This window comes from Antechinus flavipes, chromosome 2 (genome assembly GCF_016432865.1).
Source record: "Antechinus flavipes isolate AdamAnt ecotype Samford, QLD, Australia chromosome 2, AdamAnt_v2, whole genome shotgun sequence".
Taxonomy (NCBI): domain Eukaryota; kingdom Metazoa; phylum Chordata; class Mammalia; order Dasyuromorphia; family Dasyuridae; genus Antechinus; species Antechinus flavipes.
Window position 1 is genome coordinate 310143932 of NC_067399.1, and position 18789 is coordinate 310162720.

General features: G+C 39.5%; 2 long non-coding RNA genes across 2 annotated transcripts in view; both read right to left on the bottom strand.

Moving 5' to 3' along the window:
• LOC127549440 (uncharacterized) overlaps positions 1-18789 on the bottom strand; it is a 113335-nt gene that overhangs the window by 19731 nt on the left and 74815 nt on the right. The window lies entirely within an intron of this gene.
• On the bottom strand, positions 9968-12172 carry LOC127549441 (uncharacterized). The gene is made up of 2 exons (XR_007950610.1): positions 10853-12172; positions 9968-10418 (listed from the first exon to the last, which is right to left on the bottom strand). It is a non-coding gene; the product is annotated as an uncharacterized LOC127549441 (long non-coding RNA).

Below are 18789 nucleotides of genomic sequence, written 5' to 3' on the forward strand. Positions count from 1 at the left end.
GGAGAGAGAGGAAAGGAGGAAGGGAGGGAAGAAGGGAGAAAGGGAGGAAGGGAGAAAGGGAGGAAAGGAGAGACGGAGGGAGAGAAGAAGGGATGGAGGAATTTTGGGGGATTTTTAATGAGCTTCAATTTCAGTATGAATCAAAATAAATGTGATATAAAAGCCAAAAGAATTAATAATCTTGGGCTAAATAGATCACCCATTCAGCTGCACTGTCCTAGTCTGTTCAAATCTAGTGTAATGCTGACAGATCAGTGCTTCACATTTTAGGAGGAATGTTGATTAATTCATAAGCATCAGAGGAAGGAGATAAGGGCTTTGAGATCATGACATATGAGTATCAACTGATGAAACTGAAGATGTTGAGCCAGGAGAAGAAAAGACTTGGGGGAAGGAAGGGGGGGGGGGGGGCTTATGATAACTATCTTCAAATTCTTGAAGGGATGTTATGTAAAAAAAGGAATATACTCATTTTATTTGATCCCTGAAGGTAGTAGTAGCAATGTGAACAGTTGTGTAAGAGGCAAATTTAAAACTTTCAACAATTAAAATTTTTCAAAAGTATAATTGGCTGCCTTGGGAAGTAATAGCTATCCCTCACTGGAGGAATTCAAGCAAAAACTGGGTGACTACTTGTCAAATTGTAGGATATATTGTATATTCGTTTTCAAAGTAATGATTTGGTAGAGGAAACCATATGCCTTAATAGTTATATTTAAAATCAACACAGAGTAGATAGAAGGTAATCGTCTATAGTGGAAGGCACTAGAAGCTAGAAGTGAGGAAAGAGGTTCTAGAAGTTAGGAAACTTTTTTTAGAAGGTGAGTCTTCACCTTTAGAAGGTGTGCTGAGTCTTGAGGGAACCCAGAGATGATCAGAAGCAGAATAAAGAAGCAAATATCCAATGGCTTCTGAGATTCTTTATAACATCGAAATAATGTGTTTTCTTTATAAGTAGGGAACCATTAGGAGATCTTAAATGAGAATAATAGTGAGAACATTGTTTTGAAATTAATCCATGTAGAGGATATTTTTAAATAAACAGAAAGATTAGAGACAGGTAAAAAAAAAGTGAAAAATGATACCAGTATGAGATTAAAAACTCTAGAATAGGATAAAGGAAATGAAAAGAGATAGGAAATTCCTAGAAGTTGTGGAAGCTTCCATGAAATTTTCCCAACTACTCAGAATCATATTGATCTTCCCTTCTTTGAACCCCTATGCTGCTTATATTCTATGCCACACAATTTAGCACTAAAATTATATATTGCTAAATCTAACAAGTGTATTAATTCATTATACACAATAGTGCTAAATACAAGGCTTATATAGCAGATGTTCTGTCCAAAACTTGACTGATGGTCTTGCTTTTAAGAAACACATACCCTTTTTAGGTGTAGATAAGATGCAGATCTAAAATAACTTAAATTATAAAGTTTTCAAAACAGTACAAATGAAATTCATAAGTGCTAAAAGGTTGTGAATTAAAAGAAATGATCAGAATAGATGCAGTTAACCTAGGAAGATTGCCTATGAAATAGAAGTAATAATGCCACTTTCTATGACATTAAGACAAATTAAAAATAAGGCAAGTACGCCAAAATTTTTTAAAAAGACACTAAAAATTAGTATAGAGTGTCTTTGAAGGCACTCAAATTTAGTAAGTGCCTCACATACAGTAGGCACTTAAAATATTTTTGCTGAAGTCAACTATTTAGATCCCAGGATAAATATGAATGCTGCCTCTCAAAGGCTCCAGAACTCAAAGAAACTTCAGAAGTCATCATGTTCAGCCCTGAAATGGAATTCTCTTTACAACTTTCTGGATAAATGTTCTTGTAGGCTCTACTTACAGATGCCTACTAAAGGGAAACTCAACCCCTACTTCTTGATGTACCCTCATCTAGCTTTGGGACAACCCTAATTGTTAGGAAGTTTTTCCTTACATAGAACCTACAGGTCTCTTTAGGTCTCCATAAGACTCTACTCTGCCTCCATCTGATTTCCTCATTGGCCTCCAAATAACCTTCCCTATCCCCTCCCATTACTTGAAAAAGAATACACAATATATCCAACACAATATATTTGATAAGTAGGCACCCAATTGTCTCCCTTGAGAAGAATTTGTTTTCTTGTTTTCATAACCCTACTACTTAGCACAGTGCCTGGCACATAGTAGGCACTTAGTAAATGCTCTATTTATGCATCTATCTCTAGAGGGCCACAGATAGTGGGGAACCCTGGATGAGGTATAAGGTCATTGAGTCCAGTAAAAGGAACCCTGCCAACAGTGTCTGATTTGGCTCCCCATCCCCTCCAAGGGCTCTTAGTCTTCCTGAGAAGTCAAGGGGCAGTGACAACCTGTGTTGTGATTGAAGCAGAGTGATACCAGGTGGAAAAAAGACATCTACACACAATAGCAAGTTGTTTATGTGGTCCTCCATTCGCAGTATGTGGTTAGGGCATGAGCAGTGTGCTATAGTTCTGTAAGGATATTAGGGTATATAAGGCTGAGAGAATTTGGAATAAACGGACTCCACGTTTGACTATCCATATGAGTCCCACATCTTCACTCCTCTTCTAAGATCAAGGACTAAGGGCTGGTACGGAGATCCTCCAGAGAGCTACTCTGGACATTACATCTATCTCTTTCTACCTATTCTCTATCTCTCTGTCTTTAACTTGCTCTCTCCATCTCATTCTCCATAGCTACTAGTGCTATCATCCGGAACCAAGCTAAATAAATTTAATCCTTCTTACACATAATAGATCATGATCCCTCTCTTCTCCCACATTATTCAATTAATTATTAGCAGAAGTTGAAGCTAGGAATGCAGCATCTTCTGGAGGAAACCAAGTTTCAGTTAAAAATGAAGATAAAAGAGTAAAAGGTAAAGAAATCCAGGATAAAGTTGAGTTTGTTAATAAGAGGATGGGATGAATTCTTTATCATTTAATCATTTAAGATTTGCTGTGATTAAAAAAAAAAATTATCAGTAGTCTTAGCTAGGATGGTCCTTAGAAAAAGGACTTAAAGTACTCATTGCTGGACCTATACTAGAAAACTTTCCAATTCAGTAGAAACTGTCAGGTTTTTTTTTTCTACAACATCATATTAAATCTCCATGCCACAAGGAGGTACACAAAACTATAGGCCAAGAGTATTCAGTAAATTCAGTAAATGAATGAATGAATATGACCTCACCAAAAATCTTTCCATCCTCTTTTGCATTCCTTTTTTTAATTTAGGTGCATAACTCCTAGTTATAAGTAATTAGCCTATTAGAGGCCATATTATGGAAAGCTTTCAATATTCATTCACCATTCATTGTGTCTTGAATCAAGGGAGCATGAATACAGGTAGGCAGAAATTTTGAAATGCAGAACTCCTATTACTCAAGCCTAACACCTAGAGTTTTCGTGATCCTAGCAAAATGGTGGTTGAGGCATGGAAAGAGCCTCAATGGAATTCAGGGAACTTTGTTCTAGTTCTTGATGCTCTATTCACTAAGAATGATTTTGGACTAGTCATTTAACTCTTTGGGGCCTCTATTACCTCATCTGTAAAATTCTCTCTGTAGATTCTCTCTGGAGTCTCTTCCAGCATTTTTAATCTATGACTTTGATCTCATCGTTTTAACTTTGCAATTCTTTGCAAATTCTTTGCTAATTCTTATCATCATGCCAGCTAGGATGTTTTATGATTAGTCATGATATAGAAGGCACAGTAGTGGCTATTAACTAATCAATGAGGTTGTTTCAAGGCTTCCTGGTCAGTTATATTTGGCAATATAAAAAACATAACATCACATCAAGCCATTTGCAACTGGGGCATGTGACATAGGATGTGCTGCTCCTCCCTCAATCTAACTCCATCTGGTTGCAATAGGTCTCAGTGCTCCCAATAGGTCATGAGTTCATTGTGTAGTGTTCTACCTTGATTCAAAATTTTAGAAAAAATGTGTGGATTGTGGAGGCAGTTTTTTGTTTGTTAGTGGAGCAAGATGTCCTTGATTAAAAATCGACTCCCTCCTGGGAAAAAGGCCACCATGTGAATTAACCTTCAGAGCTAGCAAAACCTGAATTGTTGAAGAAAAAAAAATATTGCCTCACAATTGGGGAAGGAGCTAAGCAGCAGGTACAGATCCCCACAAGAAGGAACATGCCTGGGAACATTTGATCTGACAACCAGAAATTGTAGGTAGACCTTTAGGGCACAGGACTCCTAAGTGTCCTCTGACCTCCTCTCCCAGTCAATCAGGGAAATAACAGCTTCTCAATTCTACTTCCATCCTCTTCTTAGGTAGAGCAAGGAATCAAAAGTTTTTGCGTGTTCTCTCTGTCCCTCTTCCTTTTTTCCCCTAGAATATGCAGCAGTAAGAAATACAACAACTCTTCAACTTATATCTGTATAGACATGGATAAGAAGACTATTTGGCAGAGAAACAACCATCAATTTTTTTCTAGTTCCCTTTTTTACTCTCCCTTTGTTAGGAGTTAACGAGATTCATATGGCCTCAAATCAAATTAACTCCAACAATACCCAGGTGAGGGAAACATTGCATTCCTTGTCATACTGGTTTAAGGTTTTGGTTAGTTTTGTTGAACTGATTCTTTATTTTCCTCTATTTCTTTTGATGTGTATGTTAAAGGAATGACTTATTAAGTAGAGGGGAGAGTAGGGAAATACTTGGAAATAAAGATGATGTTAAGAGATAACAAATTTTTAAAAAATTAATGCTGATTTAATTTATTTGACTTGAAGAAACAGTTAATACAAAATATATGAACATTACCTTAGAAATATGTGTGAAATAATTCTAATCAGACCTCTTAGTACACTTTCTGCCACTATTTATACAATCTCTTCATTGACATTTATTGGGTGTCTGTGGTAGGCATTATGGATGTAAATAAATTTCATTTCCTACTCTCATAGTAGGATGAAATTCATTTCCTACTCTCAAGAAGCTTATATTCTAATTGGCCAAACAACATAAATAATGGAAAGGTAACAGCAATGCAAGATAGCATATAGAACTATTGTATGTTAAACCTGAAAGGTAAGTGAAAGATCACCAAGTCCAATCTCATTTTATAGATGAGGAAACTGAGGTTAAATGCCAAATGAATAAAGCATGGACAATGGAAGGTCAGGAAAGTAGAGTTCATTATTAATGGGTGGAGTATTCAGTAAGGGATTCATTCATAAAGGAAGTGAGTGGGACTTTGTATCTTAATAGAAGAATAAGATTAAATAATAATAGAAATGCAAATGAAAATAGTTCAGAGATTTCACCTCACACCCATCAAATTGGCAAAGATTCAATTTATTCTAATAAACTTTGTTAAACAATTACAATGTATGCAAGGTATTTGGGCTACAAAGACCAAAAAAGAATCTCTGTCCTTAAAGACTTAAGATCTGCTAGGGAAACAATACTGATAATTATACCTAGAAATTATAGGCACAAGAAAACATAAACAACTATTGAGAAAAGAAGAGGTTTTATGGGGACAATGGTAGACTGACTTAGCCTGAAAAATAGAGAATTCTAAGAGGAAGTGGGGAGAAGGAAAAGTTCAAAGTCACATTTTTCTTCAAATTTACTTCATATGTGTGGGATGGGTGCTAGACTCCCTTCCCCAAATTAACTAAACAGAAACATCTTCAGGTACAAAAAGAAAGCATTTATTAAGTCCTTGCAGGGAGAGGTCCAAGCACACTTGGGAAGCATCTTAAGTCTCAACATGTGCTCAATCTGACAAGTCAGAAACAGGAAAGCTGGTTAAATAGCAAAAGACCCAAGCCTTTTCACTGGATGGATTAAAAGGAAGTAACCATCATTGACCAGTGTTATCTGTTTCCTTTGGGTCCTGTCACAGACCTAGGGTCTTGCCCTTTAGAGACTTCTAGGCCTAGAGATCATGTGACTTCCTACAAGCTGGGCCCAAGTCCTGATCTTCCAGCTCTGCACACCTCTGGGAACAGGGATCATGTGACTTAGGCCTAAAGTCTAACCTACTCTCATAGACTTTTTGAGAAAGCTTCATCTAGTCCTGTTCAATATTATTCTACTTTATGCATGTTTTTGTTTCAGTCAACTTCATCTACTCAGAGTTCCCTGAATTTGATATTTCATTTCCTTTCTTCATGTGTTTGCACAGGTTGTCCCACTTGCCTGACTGCTTTGGGTCTATATTTTGACCCATAATGGCAAAAAATACTTACCACAATGCTTTTTTGTGATTGCAAAGGATTGGAAATTGAGGAAGTGCCGAATCGAACAAGCTATGACATGTGAATGTGATATAACACTCTTTATAATGCTATAAAAAAAGATGAAAAGGATGGTTTCAGAGAAACCTAGGAAAACAACTGATTAATAGTGAAGTGAGTAGAACTAGAAGAACAATTTCAACAATAAAAGTAATACTATAAAGACAAATATCTTTGAAACACTTAGAAATTTTAATCAACATAATGACCAACTGTAATTCTAAAGGCCTCAAGATGAACCATGCTAGCCATCTCCTCATAGACATAGAAATTGAGACTTTTTTTTTCCAAACATGGCCAAAGCAAAAATTTATTTCATTTGACTATAATGTTTGTAGCAGGGTATTGTTTTTCTTACATTCTCAATGGTGGGGGTGGAGTTGAGAAAAGGGTGACATTGGAGGGAAAAAATATTGAACTAAAAGTAAAATGTAATTTAAATTTAATATATACATGTGTGTGCACTACATTCTTCATATCCTTTTCACTCAGAGAGCCTACTATTCAATTTATATCTCCAAATAGGTTAATAACTGCAATAGAAGATTCATATATATATTTGCAGCAGCATTATTGATAGTAACTAGAAACATATTATATGTCTGACTGCAGAATGTCTGAAGCATAAAAAAAAAGTGATGAAATATTACCATGACATTAGAAATGACAAATATAATTAGAGGTGATGGGGGGAACCTTGAAACTGTCCTCTGACTTTGGGGGGTGGGAAGGAAGCTATAGGTGAACTCTTGAAACTCTCCTTGAACTCTTGAGAAACTCTCCTCTGGGAGAGGCCCGCCTCAGGGAATCAAGATAAAGTGGCTTCATTCTGTTATCTTGGTGGGACTAGCTGCACCCTCTATTGACTAGCTAGTTGCACTCTCTGTTGAGTTGAAAATTAGTCCAGGATCACTCCAACAACTTGAATTTAAGTGATCTTATTCAACTGGAAATCTAGGCCTGGGGGCAATGACAATATTGAAGGAATTTCATTCAATTGATTTCTTATTAAAAAGGGCAATTTTAAACACATAATTTGCAGAGGCCCAAAGCAGGACTATGCCTTCCTTGTCAAGGAATCTCTCTTTCTTTGGCATAGCTACTTGTCAGGATCCCTGTCCGCAGTGAAGATATTCTTTTCTCAGTGTTAACACCTGTTTATCTCACTACCAGGATTTCTTTGCTAGGACCTTTATCTCTCTGCCTGGACTGACTTCTCAGTGTCAATAAAACTTCCCTTTTGCCAATCAAACTTTTCGGGTTAGTGAATTCTTTCACGTTGAACCTGCTCCAACTAGAAGGGGATTCTCACACCTCAGTTCTCTGCACTGCCACTAACTGTATCATAGGGATACTTATTTGAATTGATTGAATTGAATTGAATTGATTTGAATTGATTGATTGATTGAATTGAAGAATAAAGTTGAGCCAAAAGAACAATAACTATTATAATGTATAAATAGATAAAAATCTAAAAGGCAAGAAGACAGGTCAAATACAATGGACAATGTTGATACTGTATGGGACAATATCACCCACAAAAACAGAGAGTCTTAGAGTAAGAAAAAGCAAAAAGGAGTTTATCATGATTTCCTGATAAAGGGCATCTTCCACCTGACAAGGTGTTTGTCAGTAGAAATGCACAGCATAAACTGCTAAACACAAGATTAAATAAGTCCCTGAACATAGAAGCCCACCTTTTCTCCCATTAGTTAGAGGAGTCCAGGGTTATATTCTTCTAATCATGGAAATCTAACCCAGAAATAAAAGAATACAAGTCAATAATAATAAATTCTTAATTTAAATTTCCTTAAAGAACTGATATGCAAGCAGATATAATTCAAAGCCAATATCACCTTAAAAGAAGTACTTAAATGCTAATGAAGGAGCAGTGGGAAATGGGAGAGGACAATCACTTGCAACTTTTAGCTATCATTCTATTTGTTATTATAAAGTCTCAAGTCACAAAGTATAGTTTAAGGCTATATTCCCATGAAAGCATCTTCACTCCGTTAATTCCTCACAATCCCTTCACTTTTTATTTCTCCTTTGAAGACCTCTCACACCATTCTTGATATATTTCCTCAACTGGCTTATTCTTAGTCTCCAATCTCTGGTATCCTAACCATTTAAAGCTATCAGGAAGAACCAGCTGCTTCCAGACCAAAACTACCATGAAGTATTGTAGATGGTTTGGTCTGCTAATGAATCCACTGCCTTTTGTGGTCTGACAGACCATGGTCTCCCATCCTGCAACTTTTAAAATAGGGGCCAGTTCACTGTCCCTCAGACTGTTGGAGGTCCGGACTATAGTAAACAAAAACTTTGTTTTGTGGGCCTTTAAATAAAGAAACTTCATAGCCCTGGGTGAGGGGGATAAATGTCCTCAGCCGGCCGCATTTGGCCGGCGGGTCATAGTTTGAGGACGCTATTGAGTTTGTTCAGCATACAAATTGGGGTTTGTTACTCCCAATTCCCAAGTGGGGTCCATCTATCACCCAACCACTGGTGTCTCCAGTAATTAGAGTACAAATGTCTATCATAAACAGAAATGCTAAAACAGACAACTAGATCATAACCAAACACATATTCTCAAGACTCATGTATTCATCCAGTGGGAAGTTCCTGGGATTGTTTGAATCCACAGTCTAATCCACGGGAATAGTAACTGGTCCTTTAGTCCAAGTGTGATAAGTCCCTGGTACTCACAGTGATATCTGACATCAGCAAAACTTAGAAAGGTCCCTCCCAAGAGGGAGTGAATTTTTCCTCTTTCCAGGTCTGGATCAGCACCCAGTCCCAGGCTGAAATTTGTGTACAAGAAATCCTAGTGGTGGAGTCTGAGCAATCAGCCCTTTACTCTGAAATATAGTCAACTGTTTTACCAGAGAACACACAATTCCTGAGGAATTTGTCTCCTCTGTTAAATATGAGATCCCAGTTTCCCTCTCCTCTTCGCCTGTGAGCAATCCTTCTTCAAATGCTCTTCTAGTCCACAATTGAAACAAATTAGTGGAGTTGATACTAGGTAGCCCACTCACTTTTTTTTTTTTTTTTTCTGAATCTCCTGCTGGCTGGATTTCAGGGAAAAAAGCTCTCCTTCCCCTGCCTCTACCAGGTTTCCCTTGATTTTTCATTACAGACTTAGCAACTGTTTCACTATCTGAAGCATAACTTTAATCTCTCTTTCTGTTGTTAAGAAACAGAGAATCTGGAGTACAGATTTGGCGCAAGGGGGTCTAGTAGTGGCACGAGTTCCCAATAAAAGCATTTATTGGCCCGGAGAGCTAGATTGATATTAGCTAGATTGATAAAAGAGTTTTATTATTGGATAAGCAAAGTTAAAGTATAGGTGAAGGTAGAGATAAGGAGGGCACCAGACAGAGGGTCCAGTGGACAGAGGGTCCTCACATGGTAGCCATGTTTGGAATCTCTGCAAAGAGGGGTTCCCAGCGTGGCCTTTTTATAATAGGAGACTTAACTCAAGGGGCTTTGGGGTGTAGCCCCAAAGTTGGCTCAGATCCGGGTGGGGCTGGGACAGGTCCAGATCTTCTATTGGAATTCAAAGGGACCAGGATTTGTGAGTTAAAGGGCAATTTACATTATTAACTAGGAGAGGATGGGAATCTAGAAAGGAATCTTTCCCACATCATTATTCCCCCCTCAAGCAGTTGGAACTTAAATTCATTTAAGGAAAAAAGACATGGGACAAAGTCTCTTATTGAGACAGAATTGAAGATTTTCTCCTTCCAGGATTTTCCAAGTTCGGGGGTCCCCTCTTCATTCCCCCCTCAAGCCGTCACCTCCAAATGCATGTGGGAAAAGGGGCGCCGATCTCCTCTTAACTGCTTCGAGCTGGCAAGGGTCGTAGAGATTTGGGGTTCATGCCAGGAGGTGAGGCATGAGGTGTGGGGTTTGAGGATGGCAGCAGGACCTCTAAGGGGTGTGTATCCGGTCAGTCATTCCCAGTCAGTTGTCCCATGTTCTCCAGGCTGAAGGGCAGTTGAGAGTCCAAAGATTGAAGCCCAGATCTCGGGAGCAGGTTAAAACCAGGGTGGAAACCATGGTGTCATCCAGGGTGGAGATGATGACAGCAGGTCCCTTCTGTGGGCTGCCTGTAAGAATGCTGATGGCCCATCTAACAAGGAGAAGTAGGAGAAAATGCTGGCAGCAAAAGATTATTTGTCTATAATAAAAAGTGTTAAGTAGCCTCGAGTTTAGCCCTTTCACTCTTAATTTCCAGGAAAGCTAATTTCTCCTGGTGTTGGTTCAGGGTGTGGACTAAGAAGTCAGGGGAAAACTGGAGGCCTATATATCTAATCAAGATAAGAATGCAATTTAAGCTCTTAGAAATCTTTTAACTGTGCTGCCTTTCTTTAAAAGGAGTTGGTTCCTCAATAAGCAAAGATCCTAAGCCTTCCCCCCACTTTCCCCACTCTTATGGGGGAGGGGTGGAAGGGGTCAGAGGGAGTGCAAAGTGTCTCAGCACTGCCAACCCAGCTTACGGGTCCCTGAGGTATTGGGATTGTCCTGGGATAAAAAGGGAAACAGGGCCAGACCCCAATTCCCTACCGGGGAGCAGGATGCCAGCCCCTGTCGTGTGACGCAGTTTCTCCATTGTTCCTCCTGCTCGAACTCAGGACAGAGACTGGGGTCTCCTTGGACAGTTTCCAGAGCCCCTATAGGACTAAGTCTGGGAGAGATTTGTATTAAAGGGTGCTTCCGCTCCAAATGTTTTCAGGAGGCAGAAGCTGCTCTGAGAAGAAAAGAGCTCAGTGTCTCAGGTTAGAGTTAAAGGGAAACCAACAGCTGTTAGCAGCAGAGTGGAAGAAACATTGAGGTTTGGATCCCGAAAAAGTTGAGGTGGTGGGTGGGTCCTAGGTTTCACTAGGCTGAGTCTTTCAGCTTTTAAAGAGACAAGAGTGCTGGGTGTGTTTTGGCTCGACGCTTTTGCCCGAGGGCATAAGTGTTAATCAGTCCCAGGATTAGAAAGAAAAAAAGCACTTTAAAGGATGGACTGGTCCAGAGAGATTGGAATTCAGCTAATCTATTCAGAGTTCAGGTGTTGAGATTGAGGCATTTTTCTCAAGCCCAGTGTTTGTCTCTGCATTAAGAGACAGTTTAAAATCTCTACAGGGATGGGGAAGAAAGCTAATTCATGGCAAAACCCGAAAACTTTCGCATTCTAAAACGTAACCTTCCTAGACGTCTCTAGAAGGTGTCACAAAGGGCCCTCCCAGAAGACCGTTTGCCAAAAAAAAAAAAAAAACCAGGATTTCATCCTCACAGCGTTCTATGAGCAACAAATCCCCAAGACTTCCGGAGTCTCCCAGCAAGCTCAAATTAGCCCGGGAATTTGAGCCGCCCCTCATTATAGAAGCATGACATGGTGGGTTTGCCTCAGTGGAAACCTCCTAAGAGGGCCACCAACATTGAGGGCAAGGTAGCAAAGGAGAGATGTGGTAGGAGTGGGTGTGTTCTCCTTTCAATAGCTCCTCTCTTAACTCTAGACAGTATGCATATTCTATAGCCCTGGGCTCTTTGAGCAGCAAGTCAGGGGCCTAGCCCTGCCTTCCATCAACACACAGTGTAAAAGGCTCTAGGCCTAAGCCTATTCAGGGTGATGAGATTCCTAGCTTTCTCAAAGACAAGGTGGGAGTGGCCCAAGTACTTCTGCAAGTAAACTTTTAGATAAAGAAACTCTAGCCCCAGGAAGTAAAAAAGGTTAAAAGATTAATAGCAGCAACCAAACTCTGGCCGCAAATTAAAATATCTATTTAAGGCAGTTTTACTTCAGGTAACTGTCCTTAAGTTTTAACCATTCCATCTTATGACCTATGCAGTCACACCTGAATTCAAAACTCCCAGCAAATATTAGCTGCAGTCCCAAAGGATTTTATCTTCTACATCAGTTATCATTAATCAAGGACTTCAGATGAATCTAGTTCTCAAGAATCACAGTAAAGGGTTTACAGCTTATACAGTTATCTTTCTTATCTAAGTAGACAGTTTTAAATTTAACATTACACAGATCTTGGAAGTTCACAAGTAACTGAACCAAACTTCATATAATTTATAATTGCCCAACAGAGATGACAAATTTTAAGGCATAACTCAATTACAAATTACCCAATACCTCTAGAAAACACACCATCTAAGTAGGAAGGAAACTACCAGCATTTTGTTTTAATAACCTATATTTTCTATTCCCATCTTAGTCCCCTCAAAAACTTCTCAAAGAATGGGGGAGGGAAAACAGGGAACAAGTCTAGAGAACATGAGAAAAGCACACAGGAAAAACAGACTTCTTTCCTAAAGGTATTCACCGAATTCTTAAATGGCTTCAGTTTCTCCCATTAACTCATTTCTTGCTGCAGTCAAGGAATGAGGGGAGAAAAGAAATAAAAAGCCATCTTTTAAAGCATTTAATTTGCCTTGACCTAAAATTTTATTCCCCAGCCATCATTCCTAAGGTCTTTCTTGAAGCTGCAACCTGGCCAGGGTTGGAGCCCAGGAAAAAACCCTCTGTTGGCAGGGACATAGAATGCCAATCCAGAAAAGAATAGAACCAGAACCGAGTGTGCTAAGAGCAAAAGGTCTTAGGACTAAGAAAATTAGGAGCAAAAGAGTTCCCACCTCTAGGGTTAGGTAGGAAAGTGTGAGACAGACAGACCTAGCCTGGTTTACCTAGGTTATCTCTCCACAAGCAGCTGAGAAATAGTGTTAAGTAGTGCCCTGAGGCTAAGAAAAATACAGAGAGCAGTTTAAAATCCTCAGTCTTTGTAGACAGCCTTGTGAGCATATAAAAGCTTAATTCTGAGGTTTCTACAGTTAATGCAGGATGACCAAATTAGGGAAACTGAGTCCCGTTTAAAATGTATGGGAGGAGCACACTTCCTGAGGGCTGGAAGCTGTGGCTTTAAGAGCCAAGTAAAGGTCTGGAAAGGGCGCGGCCCACTTGTCCAAATTGCTAGCAAATTTCTATTTTAAAAGTTGGTGAAAACCTTTCCGGAGATTTGAGAAGATTAAGATTGAGTCCCTAATCTCCCCACTGTACAGTAACCCCAAGAAGGGGACAGGATAGGAGCATTTAAATGGCAGGTGGCCAAGCCACATGGGAGAGGTCTGAAACAGGCCTCAAGTTCTACACTCCCCACTCCATGGAAGAAGGGGGAGAAAAGGCCAGAACGAGGGTGGGGGAGGAAGAGATGCCATCTTACCCAGCGCAGTGCGTCTTGAATGGCCAGGGCTCCTCTAAGTTCCATGCTGGAACTTGAAGGCAGGGCAGCTCATCTAAGCCCCCAAATCTTGCTGGGAGATCAAGGCCTGAAGGAGAGACAGCTTACCCCTGTCCAGGAGTAGCAGCCATGGGCAGAGACGTTCTCTAAGCTCACCCCAATTCAGTGACCTTTCTCCTCGTGGCTACAGCCTGACCATTAGAAACTCCATTGCATTTAACAGTGGAGTGGGAGAAGGGCTCAAACACGGCTCCTCTTAAGTTTCTCCGGCTATCCTCCCAGAACAGAGCAAAGAGAGCGCTGGCCTGGGACCCCCAAAAGGGGTGGGGTCCCCAGAACAGCCACATGTCTCCTTGGTCTGGGGTGGAGTGTTAAAGAGACACTTCCTCTCATGTCTCAACAGTTCCTGCTGGAGAGCAGGACTATCTGGTGACAGAAAAAAAAGATTAGAAATGCATTGAGATGCAAAGGAAGGGCCTTTCTCTCTCCAAAGGATTTGGTCAGAGGAAGTTTCCTCAAGCAAAGCATCTGCTCCAGGAAAGACTTTAGAGGCAGGGCAGTGTCTAGATTGTGGACAGGTAAAAACTTTTATTTTTCCAAATCCTTGCAGCTTCCTTGTATCTCTTAGAGACAGAGGGCCGACAAAAGAAGGCCTTTTGTCAATCTGCAACAATTCTTAAAGAATTGTGCCAGAGCTTAGAGCTCCCAACAACGACCCAAGCCCGACCCGAGGGCTTTGGGTATCCACTGCAAGATAAGGAAAGAAAAAGTCTTTTACCTTGTCCAGAGTTCCGGATTGCCTGGTCCTGCTATCTATAAAAATAAAAGCCTTTTCACCTGAAATGGAAGTAGGGTGAGACGGAACACAGATATTCTCCCCACTACCTTTAGAGATAGAGATCAAAGAAAGAACGCAGATTCTTCCCGGAATACTGCCTGAACAGCTCAAAACCCAGATTGGTTCTGAGTGCCCCGAAAAGGCTGGGGTCCAGTTTGATCGCCAAATTATCTAGCTTCCAGTGTTCGTTTTGTCAGGGAACCATATGTTGAGGTCTAGATTTGGGGTACCTAAATGAGATTAGGGTTAAGGTCTAGTGGCAGGTTTGGGGTACAGATTCGGCGCAAGGGAGTCTAGTAGCAGCGCGAGTTCCCAATAAAAGCATTTATTGGCCCGGAGAGCTAGATTGATAGAAGAGGTTTATTATTGGATAAGCAAAGTTAAAGTATAGATGAAGGTAGAGATAAGGAGGGCACCGGACAGAGGGTCCAGTGGACAAGAGGGTCTTCACACGGTAGCCATGTTTGGAATCTCTGCAAAGAGGGGTTCTCAGAGTGGCCTTTTTATAATAGGAAACTTAGCTCAAGGGGCTTTGGGGCTGGGGCTTTGGGGTGTAGCCCCAAAGTTGGCTCAGATCCGGGTGGGGCTGGGACAGGTCCAGATCTTCTATTGGAATTCAAAGGCACCAGGATTTGTGAGTTAAAGGGCAATTTACATTATTAACTAGGAGAGGATGGGAATCTAGAAAGGAATCTTTCCCACATCAAGGACCATTTCTAATAATTCATCCAAGGGCTTGGTCAGCCACCCCTCTTGCTTCTGGAGCTTTTTGGTGACGAGTATTGGTGACAAAATATGCCCAAAGTAGACTTTTCGCCATAGCATCATTTTCTCCTAACCCTAAATACTTCTTAATGCATTCCTTGAGTCTATTTAAAAAGGTTGAGGGGGTCTCTTCTTTTTCTTGCTTAATTTCTATTATTCATATATTGACTTTAAGGGACTGCATTTCCAATACCTTGAATGATCATCTATCTTAGATCCCTCATATTTTCTTTGTGAGCTGGATTGTTATAATCCCAACTGGGATCCTGAAGGGGGATTTTTATCCTCCTCTGAGTCCTCCTTATGCAACCAGGTAGGAATTATCCCAGGTCCTCATTGCAGCTCTCCTAATCTGCCCCAATTCTTCTACAGTGAAGAGGATCCCTAACATTGACATCAATTCCAGCCAGGTGTAGACGTTAGGACTCAGAAATTGGTCAAACTGCTCTGCTAATCCAGATGATCTTCTATAAGGACTTTCATCTCTTTTTTAAAGTTTTTCATCTCCACACTCTACAAGGGAGCATTTACAAATGCAATTCCTTTCTGGAAGAATGACTTCTCTAACTAGGAACAAGCTAGTCTTTGTGGGGAGTGGAAGGTTTTCTTGCTGCTAAAGCTCCTACTGAAGAGGGCCAGGAGGAGAGGAAATAGTTAATGGTTTTAAATCAATTGAGTTTCCTTCTTTGACTCCTCCCTGGGATGGAATTAAGGAAGGAATTCTGGGAATCCTGGAGCAGAAGCCTTAGGAGCAGTAGTCAGATGGGCAGGGGTCCTCAAACTTTTTAAATAGGGGCCAGTTCACTGTCCCTCAGACTATTGGAGGGCCGGACTATAGTAAAAACAAAAACTTTGTTTTGTGGTCCTTTAAATAAAGAAACTTCATAGCCCTGGGTGAGGGGATAATCGTCCTCAGCTGCCACATCTGGCCCACGGGCGTAGTTTGAGGATCCTGGATAGGGAGTAAGCAATGTGAAGAGGAGGTCCCAAGAATAGAATTTCTCTAGCTCTTCTCTCTCCTCCTTCAAAACAGTCCCACAGTCAGCAACCACAAGGTTGCATATTCACTCTCCTCAGAATTAACAGGCTCCTTTGAATTTACATACTGATTCCATTTTTGGCATACCCAAACCTTGTCAGTGCCTTGGCCAGAAGATGTTTCCTCCAAGTGGGGCACCTGCCCAAACAAAACAACAGTGTTTAATAATTTTCTTTTTTTCCTTCTCTGTACATTTTGATATTTTCTCCCAGTTTGTGAGCCTATTATTTAGAGGGCTATCTTCGGTATACTATACAGGTTCTTAGAGCCAGCTACTTTAGATTGTTCCTTTTCCCATGATTCACAATATCTTGTCCTCTCTAATAGAAGACTCGCTTGATTTTAACAAAGGAAAATAAGAAAATCCTTATGGCCTGAATCATCTAGGATTTCCTCAAAATCAAAGAGAAATGGGAGCCTTTTAACTGCCTAGATTTAGCAATCTCTCCAACCCTTACCAGTTTTTGGCTTTACCAGGATTACATTACTGATTATAAACTTTTCTCAGCTGATTTATCTCCTGGGCCAAAGTAATCCTCTATTTTTGCTGGCCCACTTCCATTTTTGCTTTCTCCCAGTGTCTCGATTCTGGGTTTTACCTGATCAGAGCTGGAGTTGCTAAACCAAATCCAAGGACCACCAGAGAATTCCCTGGAGGGTACCTGCCCAAGGATTCTGTACAGAAGACACCCCTCACGAATAGGAAATATCCTGGACGAGTCCTCTAATTGGGTAAGACAGTATCATCCATAAAAACAGAGACTCTCAGAATAAGAAAAAGCAAAAGGATTTGAGAAAGGACATTTCCCATCTGACAATGTGTTTTTCAGTAGAAGTGCAAAACATAAACTGCAAAACACAAGATTAAATAGGTCCCTGAACACAGAAGCCCCCAAAGCCCTCACCCAAGGCTAACCTTTTTTGTTTGGGGGAGTCCAGGCTTACATTCTAATCATGGAAATCTAACTTAGAAACAAAAGAATATAAGTCAATAATAATAAACTCTTAATTTAAGTTTCCCTAAAGAACTGATATACCAGCAGATATAATTCAGACATCATCACCTTTAAAAGAAGTACTTAAATGCTAATTAAGGAGTAGTGGAAAATAGGAGGAGATAATCACCTGCAACTTTTAGCTATACCTCTATTTGTTATTATAAAGTCTTAAGTCATAAAGTATAGTTTAAAGCTATGTTCCCATGAAGAACATTTTCACTCAGTTAATTCCTCACAATACCAAAATATGAACATTAAAGTATAACTCTTCAGGTGGTTATGTTAACTGTTTTGGGGGAATGGTTTTGTGGGTATGTCTCAAACATACCTGTTGTGTTTAGATTATCAATAAAAAGATTGAACTTAATAAGAAAAGAGCATTTTAGGTGAGAGGAACAACATGAGTAAAGGCAAGAATATAGCTATAAACATGCAAAATATGTATATATACATATATATTCAGTTACTGATAGAGAATAAGTTAAAAGAACAATGTCTTGTAATGTACTATATATATGCATATATATATATATATGTGTGTGTGTGTATACACATACATAAATGGTTTTTCAATGGGAAGAGTGATATGAAGGAAAGAATACAGATCTGGAAGCAAAATGGAATTTTTACATGTTTTTAAAAGAAAATATACTAAATTGTTCATATACCCTTTTCACCCCAAGATGCTATTACTCAGTTTACACCTCTAAATAGTTTAGGATTGCAATAAAAGACTTACTTAAATAAAATATCCACAGCAACATTACAGATGATAAATGGAAGCTAGAAATATACTGTGTGCCCAGTGACAAGGGAATGTCTGAACCAAATGTCATATATAAATGTAACAGAACGTGTATGCATGCATATTTGTGCATATATACACATGTGTATGCATTCTGAAGATGATTATGGAGAATAGAATTTAATTAGCAATCTAAAACAGTTAATGTTGTTTCCCGAATTAAGGAACTGACAGTAGTGGTAATAGTTGGAGCTGACGCTACTGTCTGTTTCCAAGATGCTAAATAATAAATTATTATTGGTTTTATTGCTTGTCATTCCAATAATAAATTGTATAAGCAGTTGCCTTGATATTTATTTAAGCCTAAGAGATGCGAGGATTTGAGAGAAAAATAAGTGAAAGCTTATGTAAAAAGTGGTTTCTCCAGTTAATTATATTTAACGAACTGGGGTAAATCTGAGAGCCAAATAATTAATGAGAGCTATTGCAATTTTAAATAATTTATGAGAAAATAACCATGCCACTTAATTTCAGAACAAGAGAAGAAAATGAGTCAATAATAGACAGAGGGAATAGTAGACAGCTCCACCAAAGCTATATATAGGGTTGGTGATGGGATGGAGTGGGAAGGGGGTGTTGTTACATTGGGAAATAATGAATAGATAAAGTTAACTAAAGTAATTGAATACTGGAAAAAGGAAGATAGGGACCAGCTTTTATAGGTCATTGAATGTCAGGCTAAGAAGTTTGAAATTTAATTTATAAAAACCTGGGAATCTTTGTTAAAGTCAATAACCAAACTTTACTGTTTGCCATGTGTGAGAGATGAATCAGGATTCTGTACAAGACAGAATTTGAAAAGGGCACAAGAAAGTTACAAAGTGAT